We start from the raw sequence: 13,267 nt of genomic DNA, 5'->3' as shown, positions 1-13,267 counted from the left end.
AGGGCAGCAGACTTTGGGTGCACAACCCTTAAATACTTTATCAACGATGGCAAAAGGCCATGTACTACAATAACACAGCAAATACTTCCTTTTGCTGTAGAGCAGACAAATTCCTTCCTCTCTGCTGGCTAAATCTGAAGCTTTTGGTTCATTGCTCGGAGTGTGTGCAACTTCTATATTCGCAAAACATACATGTAAAAAAGCTGCATTTTTATTCCTGAGACTGTTCAATTGTAAACATTCTCACAGAAATGAAAAGTCAGCCTATCTGTGCTGAAATCCTATGCAGTCATAAATATGCAATTATAGGGATTTATGGGGTTTATAGACAATAAAAGAAGGAACATTTCACCCATTTTGAAAAATGAAACTGCATACTAAGAATTGGTAAAAACTGTAAAAATGTGTAACTCATCCCAACTTTTCATACTGAAAGAATTTCCTGAAAGAAAACCATATCGACTTGATAGAAGTGAAAAGTGCCATAAAAAAACAGGAATCTTGTCCCTGGTTTAAATGAAGTTTAATAAAAGTAATAGGTCCTGTGATATAGCAAGCTACATTAATACTAACAGCTTAACAGTTTTGTTGTGCTACCCAGCAAATTATCATTTAACAAGACATATAAGATGTCTTGTTAAATGATGAGTTGGAATGCCTTCATACCATCAAAGCATCTTTATACAAAATAAAACTGAACTAACATTTAAAATGTTCTGAAGTAAGACATCTTACTGTACAACAGTTGTCAAGGGTTTGTCCCAGTTTAGAGCAGAGGTAAAGTATTTCAGAACCTTCTGCCATTTACATGTTCTTCGAACCAGTTTGGTCTTCTGTTCCTCCTTAGCTGCTTCTCTCTCTGTTTAGCTCCTTAGGTATCTTTAAAACTTGACCTAACTGCTCTGAATTTCACAATAGAACTTAATGCTCCAGCATTAAGTAGAAAGCTGTGGCCTTATGTTTGGCTTCTCATAACAGCCTTCCAGTATATGAAGGGGGTCTACAAGGATGCTGGAGAGGGACTCTTCTTCATGGACTGTAGGGCTAGGACAAGAGGCAATGGGTTCAGACTTCAACAGGGGAGATTTAGGCTAGATATAAGGAAGAAATTCTTCACTGTGAGAGTGATGAGACACTGGCACAGGCTGCCCAAGAAAGCTGTGAATGCTCCATCCTTGACAGTGTTCAAGGGCAGGTTGGACAGGGACTTGATAACCTGGTCTAGTGGAAGGTGTCCTTGCCCATGGCAGGAGGGTTAGAACTAGATGATCTTAAGGTCCTTTCCAACTCTAACCATTCTATGATTCAATGATTCTCAAGCCAATGGCAGAAAGGAATCAAAGGAATCCCCAAAGGAACCTCCAAATAAGCTGTTACCATTTCAGCTCCCCTACCAGATGACTAGAGCATCAGCAACAGAAGACAACCACATAGCTGCCCACCCACATGGCCCCAGAAGCCGAGGTGATGGTGTTATAATGGAATCATTGATTAATGGCAATAACCTAATACTGGCTCATTACCCTTCCCATTTTGGATGCTCTGAGAAATCTGTTCACATCAAAGCGCTGAAGTGACTGGGGTGGGTTTTCCAGCAATGCAGTGCAGGGAGAGAGGCAGCAAAGCTGTGCTGTCCCACCACACACCTTGCAGCAACATGGGAAACCTGCACCTTCCTCTCTGAGTGCATTAAGGCAGAAGAAATGTGTGATTTCCTCCCAGAGATCTTACTGTGTTTTACTCTACAGCAACGGATTTACATAATTTCAATCAAATGATTTATTACCAATCTCACCATCGGCTTTGAACTTAAACGCTTCAGAACTGAGCAAAACAAATGGTGTTCTTGTTCAGAAAATATAAGGTCCTGGGGTGAAGGTATCTCAACTTTCTAATAGCCCAATTATAAGCAGGCCTGTTGTGTCTAATTCAACAAAGTCTGAATTTCAGATTAATCATAGAATCTTTTAGGTTGGAAAAGGCCCTTCAGGTCATAAAGTCCAACCATTAACCCAGCACTTCAAAATCCATCACCAAACCATGTCCCTAAGAGCCATATCTACACTTCTTTCAAATACTGCCAGGGGTGGTGACTCAACCACTTTCCTGGGCAGCCTGTTCCAGTGCTTGACATTAAACAATTTAAAATAAGTTATTTTAATTAACAGCTATAATGTGTACTGAAAAGCTGCTAAAGCAACAAACACTTTTGCACAGCCTCTGTCAGCCACAAAGTAAATCTGCACATAGGTGCACTCATCCTCTGAGTGTTTTCATTCCTTTTTCAGAGTGTGAAGTTAAGATTGACACTAAAATGCATTGTGTTCCTACTGTGTTTTCCACGTGAACGGAGAGCCACAGCGATGTCCCAGAGAAAAACATTTGGAATATAACTTTTCTGGTACACCCACCTGGCCCAGCATTCTGCTCCCTTTTATTCATCCAGGTAAGGAGAAGCTGACAGTCGGGGCAGGGAAGAGATTGGGAGCCATATGGAGCTAGAGTCAATTTTCAGTATGTATTTGTGAATAGACACGAAAGAGATAGATGCTGGCATGCATAAATTCATATTTTATCGATATCTATTCTGGCACTTACTGTCAGAGTAATTTATTCAAAAAAGGCTTTTAAAGGCAAACACCAGTTTAAAGAAAAGCCCAAATCCTTAAAGAGACACATTCCAACCCTGACATATTCCTTGCCACAGCAAGTCCACGGTCCCGACGTGATGAAGCAGGAGGCAGAAGCTCACTCGCAGAGTTTATCTCCCAAAGCTAAAAGGGACACTGGTGCAAATAACCAAGAGTGAGTTTCTCCAGGCAACAAAGTTGCCCCAGGACAAAGACAAAACAAGTGCCCCAGGAGCAGGGGTGGATGACCAGCCCAGTGCACAGAAGCTCTGAGGGTCCACATCCAAGTTGCTAATGCAGAGGGCAAGTGCAGCTGACAATATCTCATAATGACAAAAGCTATCAAAATGAGAAGGATTCACTAGTTTTGCTGCCTGTAGTCACTGCACCTATGAATGTTCAGTTTCACTTCTCAGACTTATTCAAATTATCCAGCCCTCATGGGTCTGCGAACCTGAGTTGCAAGTCTCAGCGTGGAAGGGGATTTATTAAAAGACTTCTGGTGCATCTGACCATGACAAAAAGCTAAAATAAAAAAGTAATAGAATCACAGAATCATAGAATGGTTTGGGTTGAAAAGGACCTAGTTCCAACCCCCCCTACCAGGAGGGGAACATCTTCCACTAGACCAGGTTGCTGAAAGCCCCATTCAACCTGACCTTGAACATTGCCAGGGATGAAGCATTTACCACTCCTTTGGGCAACCTGCTCCAGTGCTTCACCACCATCATCACGTTTACTTCATCACAGTAAAGAACTTCTTCCTTATATCTAACCTGAACTTCCCCTGTTGAAGTTTTAACCCGTTACCCCTTGTCCTATCACTACAGTCCCTGATGAAGAGTCCCTCTCTGGCATCCTTGTAGGCCCCCTTCAGATACTGGAAGGCTGCTATGAGGTCTCCATGCAGCCTTTTCTTCTCCAGGCTGAACAGCCCCAACTTTCTCAGCCTATCTTCATACAGGAGGTGCTCCAGCCCCCTGATCATCCTCGTGGCCCTCCTCCGGTCTTTCTTATGTTGAGGACACTAGAACTGCACACAGTACTCCAAGCGGGGTCTCACAAGAAACACATTGAACATTTCTGAACCCCAGATTATGTTTGGCCTGGATCCAGCAGATGCGTTGGGTTTCCACTGACTCTCTATCATGGATTTTTATCTCTTCCTACAATGCAACAAGAGCAGGGCAGTGGAGCAAAAGTATCTTTGATTTACTTATTCCATTAGTCAGAAATTGAAAATTAAAAGAGCCACTTCAAATGCTAACAGAATGCAAAACCTCATCACTTCCTTCCTAAGGAGGGCATTTATAAGTATTGATCAGAACACGTGCTGTGGCAGAAAACTTCTGGACTCTATTCATGGCTCTTAAGTAGCTCTGAATCTGGACAGGGGGCAAATGGTTTGAATTTTCTATGCTTTTTCAAAATAGTAATACAAACACATACCCACCTCACAGAACAGAGGCTTTATCAAAGTTTCTACCTCACTCTCAGCTTCTTAAGTAGACAGTCCTGCAAAAGTGCAGAGTACCATGATTTAATTTCCTTAAAAAAAAAAAAAAAATTCTATTTCTTGGGGTTTTTTTTGTCACATAGGAGCAATTGTGGATGCCAAATCAGCATCTCTACCTGGAGGCTGGCCTCAGGCTCAGGCCTCACATCGTGTTCCTACATCTTACACAATACATACATCGAGTCTAGGAACAGGTCAGTGGGACACAAGCCAAGTAATGCACATCTAAATATGAAGGCAGAACAAACAAAAAAAAGTGGGTATTTTTAAGATCAAAACTTTCTTAATAATCTCATCTCTTTCCGGTCACACAAGTCTGGGTGCAACATGTAAGAAACAGCTTCCTGAGGCACTGCGGTGTCTTCTGAATCACTGCCATTACCCAAGAAAACCCCAGGAAGTGGTTTGGATTAGAAGCTGGACCTGACTTGCACAGGTATCAGCTGATGTCAGAGTACACACAGCACAAAGCCCTAACAATACAGACATTGTGAAACCAGGAGTAACCTTCTCTCATCTCCTGCAGTTTGGGAAATCATTTCTAACCCAGTGACTACACAGCTTAGGAACAAGTCAAACAGTTAATTATTCACTGTGTGCTTCATAATTAATCTCAGTTTCAGGCCAAATCTTTGCATGCCCATAATAACATGAAGATCTTCAGCGAGGGAAACAACAGCATGAGCTTTTGGACCTCCTTCTGCACAGCAATTCGTTTTTCCATAAACAGTTACTATTAAGCAAGGACAAAGCAACAAACCAGACAGCCATCTGTGTAAACCAATTTAAAAGGATGGTGACCTCATAAGATTTTTCAAACTAACGCTCTCCATTTAACTTCTGCCACCCCGTCCTGCCCCAGCAGACGCTGGGTTCGCGCAGGTCCTTGGGCGAGCGCAGTGCTTCCTCTTTAGTGAAAGCTGGTACTTTAAAGCCACAGCAATTTCAAACCTGTGAAAAGAGCATGTCAGTGAAAATACCTCGGCATATATGGAAGCAGGCCAACCTACCCAGCAACCCACGCACCCCAGAGCGTGTTGCCGCAAAGGTCTGTGCTACATTTGCCAGCTGAGCTTCCTAGAGGTATGAGGTCAAGTGAGCACAAAGGTTCAGGCCACCGACGATATCATAAGCTCTGCTGAAGTGTGCTCTTTCGTATGACCCAGAACGAAGCCAGCAAAAGCACAGATGGCAACCACATCATAAAGGGAGACAAACCTGACGGCCTCAGAGCAAAACTCACAAATCCACATATAGCACACCTATCCTGTACATACCCGAGATGGCCACAGCACCTACAGAGCCTTCTGCCTCTTTAGACTTGAGTCTAATGAAGCTTCAGGCAAAACATGTAAAATAAAACTCCAAGTAGAACACCTACAAACAGGTGCGAGTAATAAATACCCAAGGCCATGTCCTGCACCAAGTCACTTGCAGAACTTCCCTTTAATCCATGTACTGAAGTCAGACAGAGCCACATAAGAACTGAGAGCAGGGTGTACTGGTGATACCAGATCTTGCTAGTACAACGGAAGGAAGTACACAAACTCATTTACAAAGGCTCGTGGATTAAAAACACTTGAGTATCAAAAAAGGTAACTGAAAGAAATGTTTCTTCCCTTCTCATTTCAAAGCATCAGAACAACATAACAGTATATTAACTTTACTTTAGTGGTGGAAGGAAGTGTTCACTTCTCCATTATATAAAGACGATGTTTCTAAACCGTATAGTGCAGACAGGGTAAAAATTACATCCTGGAACAACAAGGCTTGTCACAACGACTCTTTTTTTTTTTCTCTTTAGCCTGCATTTGCAAAGTCATTATTTTACTTTTCCCCTCCTGCAATGCCTGATATTTGTGTGCTGATAGTTGTTTTTACTTTAAAATAATAGCTATGAGGCAAAAGTAACTTGCCCTTCTGACCCAGCACGGAATTGTACAACTGTTTGTGCAGTAATAACCCATCGTACACATAAAGTGACATTTCTCTAATTGGCATTTGCTGAACACAAGGGCACCCTCTGCAAACACAGTGGCTTTTTTACTGGCAACCTCTTTAATTATCTCACTCTTCCTAACATAAAATCTCCTTTCTGTCGTTAGAGAAGAACAAACCGCTCCTCACCACAGCCACAGTAATACTATATATCTCATATTACGTATCAGTGAATACTATTAAAGATCAGCCTTACAAGACAAAGTAGTATTAACAACTGTCCTGAGAATTTGTTACAGAAAAGGGAACTACTCTGACCTTTAAGTTCACGTTTCGGTAGTGCCTTTTTGATATACTTCAGAACAAAAGTTCAAGCTGGGTCTCGCTTCAGTTTGTGCCATCTTGTTGCATGTAAAAGTGAGGGCAGAAATTCAAGAGAAGCCCGGCTGGCTCTGCTTGTCCTTGCCCTCAGTTTTGCTGTGCTAACTGATGCTGGCATATGCAGTGTATTTATTTCTCTGCTTGCTTTCTTTTTGTCTTTCCTTGGTCACTGCTTCAAATTCCTACCCAGTCATCTCCAACAGCTCTCCTGTTGGCTGCCACGTTATGTAAAAACTCATAACTGGCTCAGGAAACATTTAAATCTGCACTATCTTGGCACAGAGCTAATCCTTGAAGCAAACGCTGCTTACACAGTGGAGTGCTCACATTTCCTAGCCTGCTGTGGAGATGTCGTGTCTCATCTCGTGAGGCTGTAAGGAATGCACAATGCTTTGTAACATACCTCTGACTTTCTGCCATATAAGCATCTTGTTATCAGTTTTTATAGGGAGGAAAAATGGGAAAGGGAATTCCTGGAAAAGATTACAATTGTCAAACAAGCTTTTGGTATCTTTTAAACAACTGAAGCATTAATTTTTTGGCGGCTCTGTCAAAAGTCTATGAGGGCTTCCTGGCTGCAGTGGAAGAAATAGTACATTTAGTTCAACTACAAGCTGTACTTTTTAAAAAATCCATATGAAAACAGACCCATTATTCATTTTTCTTTTAATATGTGGGTTTGCCCTGCAGTTTCAATAATATTTTTTGTAAGCCCTTGCATTCTCAAGAAAGAACTGCAACTTAGAGCTAATGCTTTCATAAACTCTTGTTTATATTATAGTCAAACCAGAACAAACAAAATAAAGCTACAAATGACATTTTTATAGGAAGTCAAGAAAAAGATTCATGTGTCTGAATATTTTAGTTACAGTATGGTAGGCATGACTATTATTTCCTGTGAAGCCAAACTGTAGCTTTAAAGAGCTGGCTTCTCTGCCTACTCCGGGAATAGAGCATGGATATGACACAGGCCTCTGAAGAGCACCTGGATATAAAAACAACGCATTTTTAGTGCAAAACTCCCATCAAGTATTCTGGGGATTTTACAACGGGGTAATGGCACGATATGGCCATGAAAAATATGTTTAGTGTCTTCAAAATACCACCATGTTGGATTTCTGCAAAATGCCTCCCTTTATGGCAAATTGTGCCAAAAACTTTCAGGAAGATTTCAGGCAAAAAAATTACCTTTTTAAAAAGTGATCACAGAACCCCAGAAATTAGATTAAAAAGGAAATGGCCAAAGTCTATTAGATCATCTCATACCCAAATAAGAAAAATCTATGTAGTGTATTTTACAGTGTTTTTCCCAGGTCAGTCTTGAGTCACTCAAACTCACCAGCTCTTCTGGTTTCCATGAGGAGAACAGACCTTCACTGTAACAGGGTTTTTTCTTCCTGGCAGTTAAGCTCATACTCCTTTTGCTCATTTGCACTACTTTACACCTCTTTGAGACTGCTATTCCCTTCTAGGTGATCTTGGCTTTGATGCTTTCGCCACCATGATACCTAATTTAATAGCAAACAAGGTAGAAAGTGCTAAACTAAAAAGAGCAACTGACCTTCTGATTTGCAACCTTGCTTCCTCTGTAACCAGCAGCAACTTTATGGTGGAATGAGACCTGAGTTCCTGGTCAAGAGTCAAAGGGTGAAAAATCACCACCATTCACATTTAAAGACATGCTGTATTTCATCAGCACATGGCCCTGAGCCGTATGGAGGATGGAGATCTACTAGCAAAGCAATCTCAAAGGTTTCTCTTCTCTTTACTCAATGTGATGCTCAATGATTTGGTTATATTAAGAAAATTTGGTTACTAATACCTCTCCCTGCCAATTAGGGAAAGGGGGGGTTAAAGAGTTTTGTGTCTCCTAGCTGTCAACCTCATTCCTTTCTCATTCCCAAATTACAGACTTTCAGATTAGGATTTCTGCTGGCCCTTTTATATGTAAATGGAATTCCCTGGAGGGGAAGGGAAGGAGTTTCACACTGCAGATTGACATGCTAGCTCTCATGCAAGGGACAGCGGATGTCAGAACCTCACAGACTGACTTTATATCTCCTCTGTCCCTCAATAAAGATGGTCATAGGCAGCATGCAAAGCAATCCCCAAAAGTACATTCACTTCACTGCCTACAAGTATAAAAAAGTGTACAAGAAGGAAAGCTGCAGAGTCCACCCTTGAGAATGTTGGAATAAGTTTGTGAAACCAAAATGACTACCTGGTAAGAAATTAAATTTTTCAACTTAGTTGCTATTATTTCTAACCAGCAGGGTAGCAACTGGCAATTGTGCTTGAGAAAAAGAAAGCTGGATGAGTTCCTGGAAAACTCTTCAATGCTAAAAGCCTGCCTGAAGAGGGACAAAGTCACGACATGAAAATACAGACGCTTGGCAAACTCAACAATCTTGAATTGGTGCCTTGTACTGCACTCATGTTATTAGCTATTGCACTATCATGTAAATCCTTCATGACAGTGATATTTTTAAAGTACCGCTGTACTGCCAGGTGTCCTGACATTATCAAGGTTCCCGGGGATACCAGCCTGTGGCATTTCTTTCTCACCTCCTTTACGCAAAGTTTCCAAGTCAACCTGAACACCCTGCGAAGGGCCAGAATCTGACTCCGGAAAGTTTTAACCTTGGTTGGAAGTGAGCTTCTTCCCTCACTGTCTCCTTCGGGTACAAGACCTCTTTCACAGAATCCTTACCCAGGATAACCCTGTCCCTTATCCTCTCCTATCTCAGGATTCATGTACAGCTTTGCATTTGAAAATAGGAGGCTGGTAGGGAGCGCTCGTGGCTGTGAGCAGATGGACAGGGAGTCTGCACTGAGTCACTGGCAGCACACCACTTGTTGAGCTGTTTGAGGTCCTGCAGGAAAAATGCTCACTTTGTGGCACTGAAGAGAAAAACTGCCAAGAGCAAAAATCCCTACAGGAATTACCTCACTGTGTATACACTGGAAACAAAACAGGAGGCAAAGAAAAGACTTTGCCACAGTGCACAGGAGTTAGTGCCAGGCTACTGACATAAAGGAGGTTCCTTCCTATCTGCCAAAGTACAGCAGCTCCACCTGCAATATATTCCTTCTCTCTTCTTCCCCATGTGCAAACAAATGGGTGTATTCCTTTCAAACTAACTGCATGCCCGGGTAACATTTACAAATCTATTAACTTACCGACAGCCTGGTCCTGGACCCCCAACAGTCTCATGAAAGTCACCGGCCGTTTACAGGAAGGGCTGAGCTGATGAGCAAAGGTTTCAGGAACAAGGTCATCAGGCCCAGAGTGTGCAGGATGAGCTGAAGTGTTATCTGACCCCATTCATTCACATTATTGCACACACTAGCATCAAAAAGGTAGAGGGCTCTTCATTTATCTTATCAATTAGATTTAAAAAAATTAAATACCACAAAAATGAAATACCAATATCTTTTTTTCACTTTTCCAACTTTTTTCGTGCTGTATTTTCCTTCTACTATTTCACAGAATCATAGAGCCATAAAATCATTCAAGTCAGAAAAGACCTGAAAGATCATTGTGTCCAACTGTTAACCTAACACTGCCAAGCACACCAGTAAACCAGATCCCTAAGTGCCATTTCAGTGCATTGCTTTTCTTCCTCTGATGACAAACATCAACAACGCTTATGAGTAACTCCTTATTCTTCGCTGCAGCAAAATAATGTCTAAATGAGGCAATGGCTAACCCGTATTTCCTTCACAATACCTGGAGAAACAAAACCCAAAACAAACCAGTGAAACTATCCAAGCCATTCCTCACTCAATCTGACCAAAATTGGAGTTTCCTAGTATCTAGGAACTGGCACAATTATTTCATGGGATTTTATGGAAACACAAAGATCACCTTCAAGGGTCAATTTAGGACTATAACACGATGATTTTGAACTAACATAATGAAAAGATACTATATGGCCTGAAGTACTGAAATCATTACTTTGCCTCACATTTCAGAATACTTTTACAACTTTCAGACAGTTCCTGGTAGCAATATATCTCTAGTTGTCTTAACGATTTTGTTAATGGCTGAGCAGCACTGGCTGCTCCATACAGTCACTCTTCAAACAAAATGGTGCTCTCAGAAGGGATGTCCATGAGCAGGGTGAGCTATGCATTACCTTTGCTGCTCTTCCCATCCCAGGGCATGTCCTTCTTTTCAAGAGTATTTAAGCACTGAGAGTACTTCGACAAAATGATACAAAACTATTAAATATCAATAACATTGTTATGACCCTCAACAAATATCTGACACTACAGCAGCCGTACAGAGCACACACTAATAGCTTTACAGGTAGGAGAGAAATGAACTGTATTTAATCTTTAAAAAAGATTCAGAATGAAGCCCCTGATATTCCCATGTCAGATTCAGTCTCCGTTTCCGCCTCCCAAGCACGGTAATTACAGTCCTGTGCCCACTGGGAACTAGTTGCACACTGAAACACCAACACACTTCGCTGGAGGAGGGAGAGGTTTGCTGATGCAGTTATTAAAAGATGCAGCAGCAGATGCTTTGACTTCCAGGGAATGTGCAGCATCTCTTGCTCACAGCATCTTATTATTTTAACTTTCAAGATTAAATATCTGGTTAGCCGTTGTCCAGGGCGACAGACAAGATTTTAAAGCTGGCCACTGAACAGGCGAAGGCTCTTCCGGAAAAACAAGGCTTTAGCCACAGCAGTCATCGTTCCTCAATGCAAGCTGTGCGAGCAGAACTTGGTGCCTGCAGTTAGACACTGAAGTGAATAGAGCACAGGCGCATGGACCCAGGCATCCACCTGGTGTGACTTCACTGCAGGGTCAGCACCTAAATTAGTTTGTTCCCAGCATGACACCTCTGTCACAGCACACAGGGAGGTACCTACACACACTGCCACATGTCAGTTTGGACTTTATCCCTCGCCCTCGCAGACAGCCCCAGTGCCAAGCATCAGGAAATAGCAGACAACTTGCCAACATTTTTTCCTAGGAAATGACAACCCTTTCTGAAATGTTTTGAAGGCCTGACACAGTCTTTCTGGAAGGCTGGTGATGCTGTGCTCTCGCACAAAAACAGTAAATGAAAGCTACCCTAAAATACTATCACTATTCTGAAATACAATCCCCTAAAAATTGGGGGAAATGAGGTCAATGTTAGCCAAAATGGGCACAATGATTCCTAGAAACCTATAGCAAATAATACATAAGGCAACATTAGCCAGTTAGCAAGCTTAAAATTTTCTAAGCACAGTACCCTGAAAAACTCACTGAATTTTAATGCAGATTATTCTAGATTCATAATGGTTTTTGTGCTTACCTTTTTATAGATTTGGTATTATATAACCAGTTTGTCATGAATTGCAAAGTCTTACTGAAGTGACTGAAAACTAAAATAAAAACATGGAAGCCAGAGTATACTTGTAAACCACAGTTCAACAAAAACCTTTTCATTCCCTCTCTCCCTTGATATTCCAAGCCTATTTTTAATTGCCACTTCTCTTCCGACTACTTCTACTGAATGCAATCCTTAACCAGCACGCAACTAGCCAGAGAGCAGATGAGGAAACCTGCTTCAAACCCAGTGCACATGTTGTACCAGGCACCTGTCTGCAAGGAATATAAAGGTATACATAACCTGTATTGCTCACAGCGAGGGCATCCGCACTATGACAGCACATGCATTGCTACTGAAGGCAGCTTTATGTAAGTACTGTGTCAACAAACGCACAGAGACGGGTTAACTGCCTCCTGCAGGAAGCCTGGTTTCATTCATTAACTACGACCTCTGGGTTAGTACGTGCGGAGGAGGAGAAACACAGGCAAGTTAAAACGAAGCTCCTGTTCTCCCTCTGCAAGTTTTCAAGTCTCAAAATCCTGCACAAAACCCATCTGCTGTTACCTGAATGAAAAACAATAGTAGGCACTCATGTAAGTAAGACCCGCGTGAGAGTTTGCAAGCCCAGCCCATGCGAAGGGCCACCTGCCAACAGGAAGAAGTGGTGAGGAGGAATTTGGATCCAGCTGCTATCCTCCCTCAGCCAAACAATGCCGCACAATAAACAGCATTAAGGACTTTTTTTGATTATCAATCACACTGAGAGCATCCATGTCATTTTCACTCCCTGATTGCCAGAAGGGCTTAAGAGACTTTTTAAGCTTGAGTTCACAGACAGCTGATCTGTTTCCTATCACAGCTGTATCAAAGGGACTGAGCCCAGGAGAGATAGAAAGAATAGGGGGGGAAGACCAAGAAATGACAAAGTGCCTCGCTGTAGGGCTGACTCAAGCTGCTAAATTCATCACAGGTAATACAAAAATATCATAGCTGTCTTGCAGCCCCATTTCACATGTCAGCTTCTGACAGAAATACACAGTTAAAGGAGAAAGAGGGGATAACTTAGTATGTGCAGTACTACAAAGTCTGAACACCAGGCAATGAACTATGACCACATGCTCAGTGGGTCACTGTGGCAGGTCAACTTAACCTTAAAACCGTGCAACCTACTGCACCTTCAGATTTACCCCAGATAGCACCTGGGTTAAGCACCCCATCAGATCTACCCACTGCCTATCGGCAGTAAAAAAAAGGGTTAAAAAACCAGTCAGGCTGCAGCTGAAAATTCCACAGCACTTCCCTCCACAGAGCTGCAAACTGCGCCTCCCTGGGACAACACAGACTGACAAACTGCCTTACAGATCAGCCAGTTAAACACACTGAAATGCCGATGCCACCGGCAGACACGTATGGCTGGAGAGCTCGGAAGAGTTCATCAGAGCATCACGGTCGCTCGGCATTGCTCCGGCG

General features: G+C 42.2%; 1 protein-coding gene across 6 annotated transcripts in view; it reads right to left on the bottom strand.

The window, feature by feature from the left end:
• Positions 1–13,267, bottom strand: part of HIVEP2 (HIVEP zinc finger 2) — a 140,470-nt gene that overhangs the window by 72,776 nt on the left and 54,427 nt on the right. The window contains exon 3 of one of the 6 annotated variants that reach the window (XM_080616410.1): positions 4,084–4,145. The exons of the other annotated variants lie outside the window; for them this stretch is intronic. The gene's annotated coding sequence lies outside the window, so the exon portion shown is untranslated. The remainder of the gene's footprint in view (positions 1–4,083; positions 4,146–13,267) is intronic. 6 annotated transcript variants of the gene reach the window in all.

The sequence above is a fragment of the Psittacula echo genome (genome assembly GCF_963264785.1).
Source record: "Psittacula echo genome assembly, chromosome: 4".
Taxonomy (NCBI): domain Eukaryota; kingdom Metazoa; phylum Chordata; class Aves; order Psittaciformes; family Psittacidae; genus Psittacula; species Psittacula echo.
Note: the sequence above shows the minus strand (reverse complement) of the source record. Positions and strands in the feature narration are given on the sequence as shown.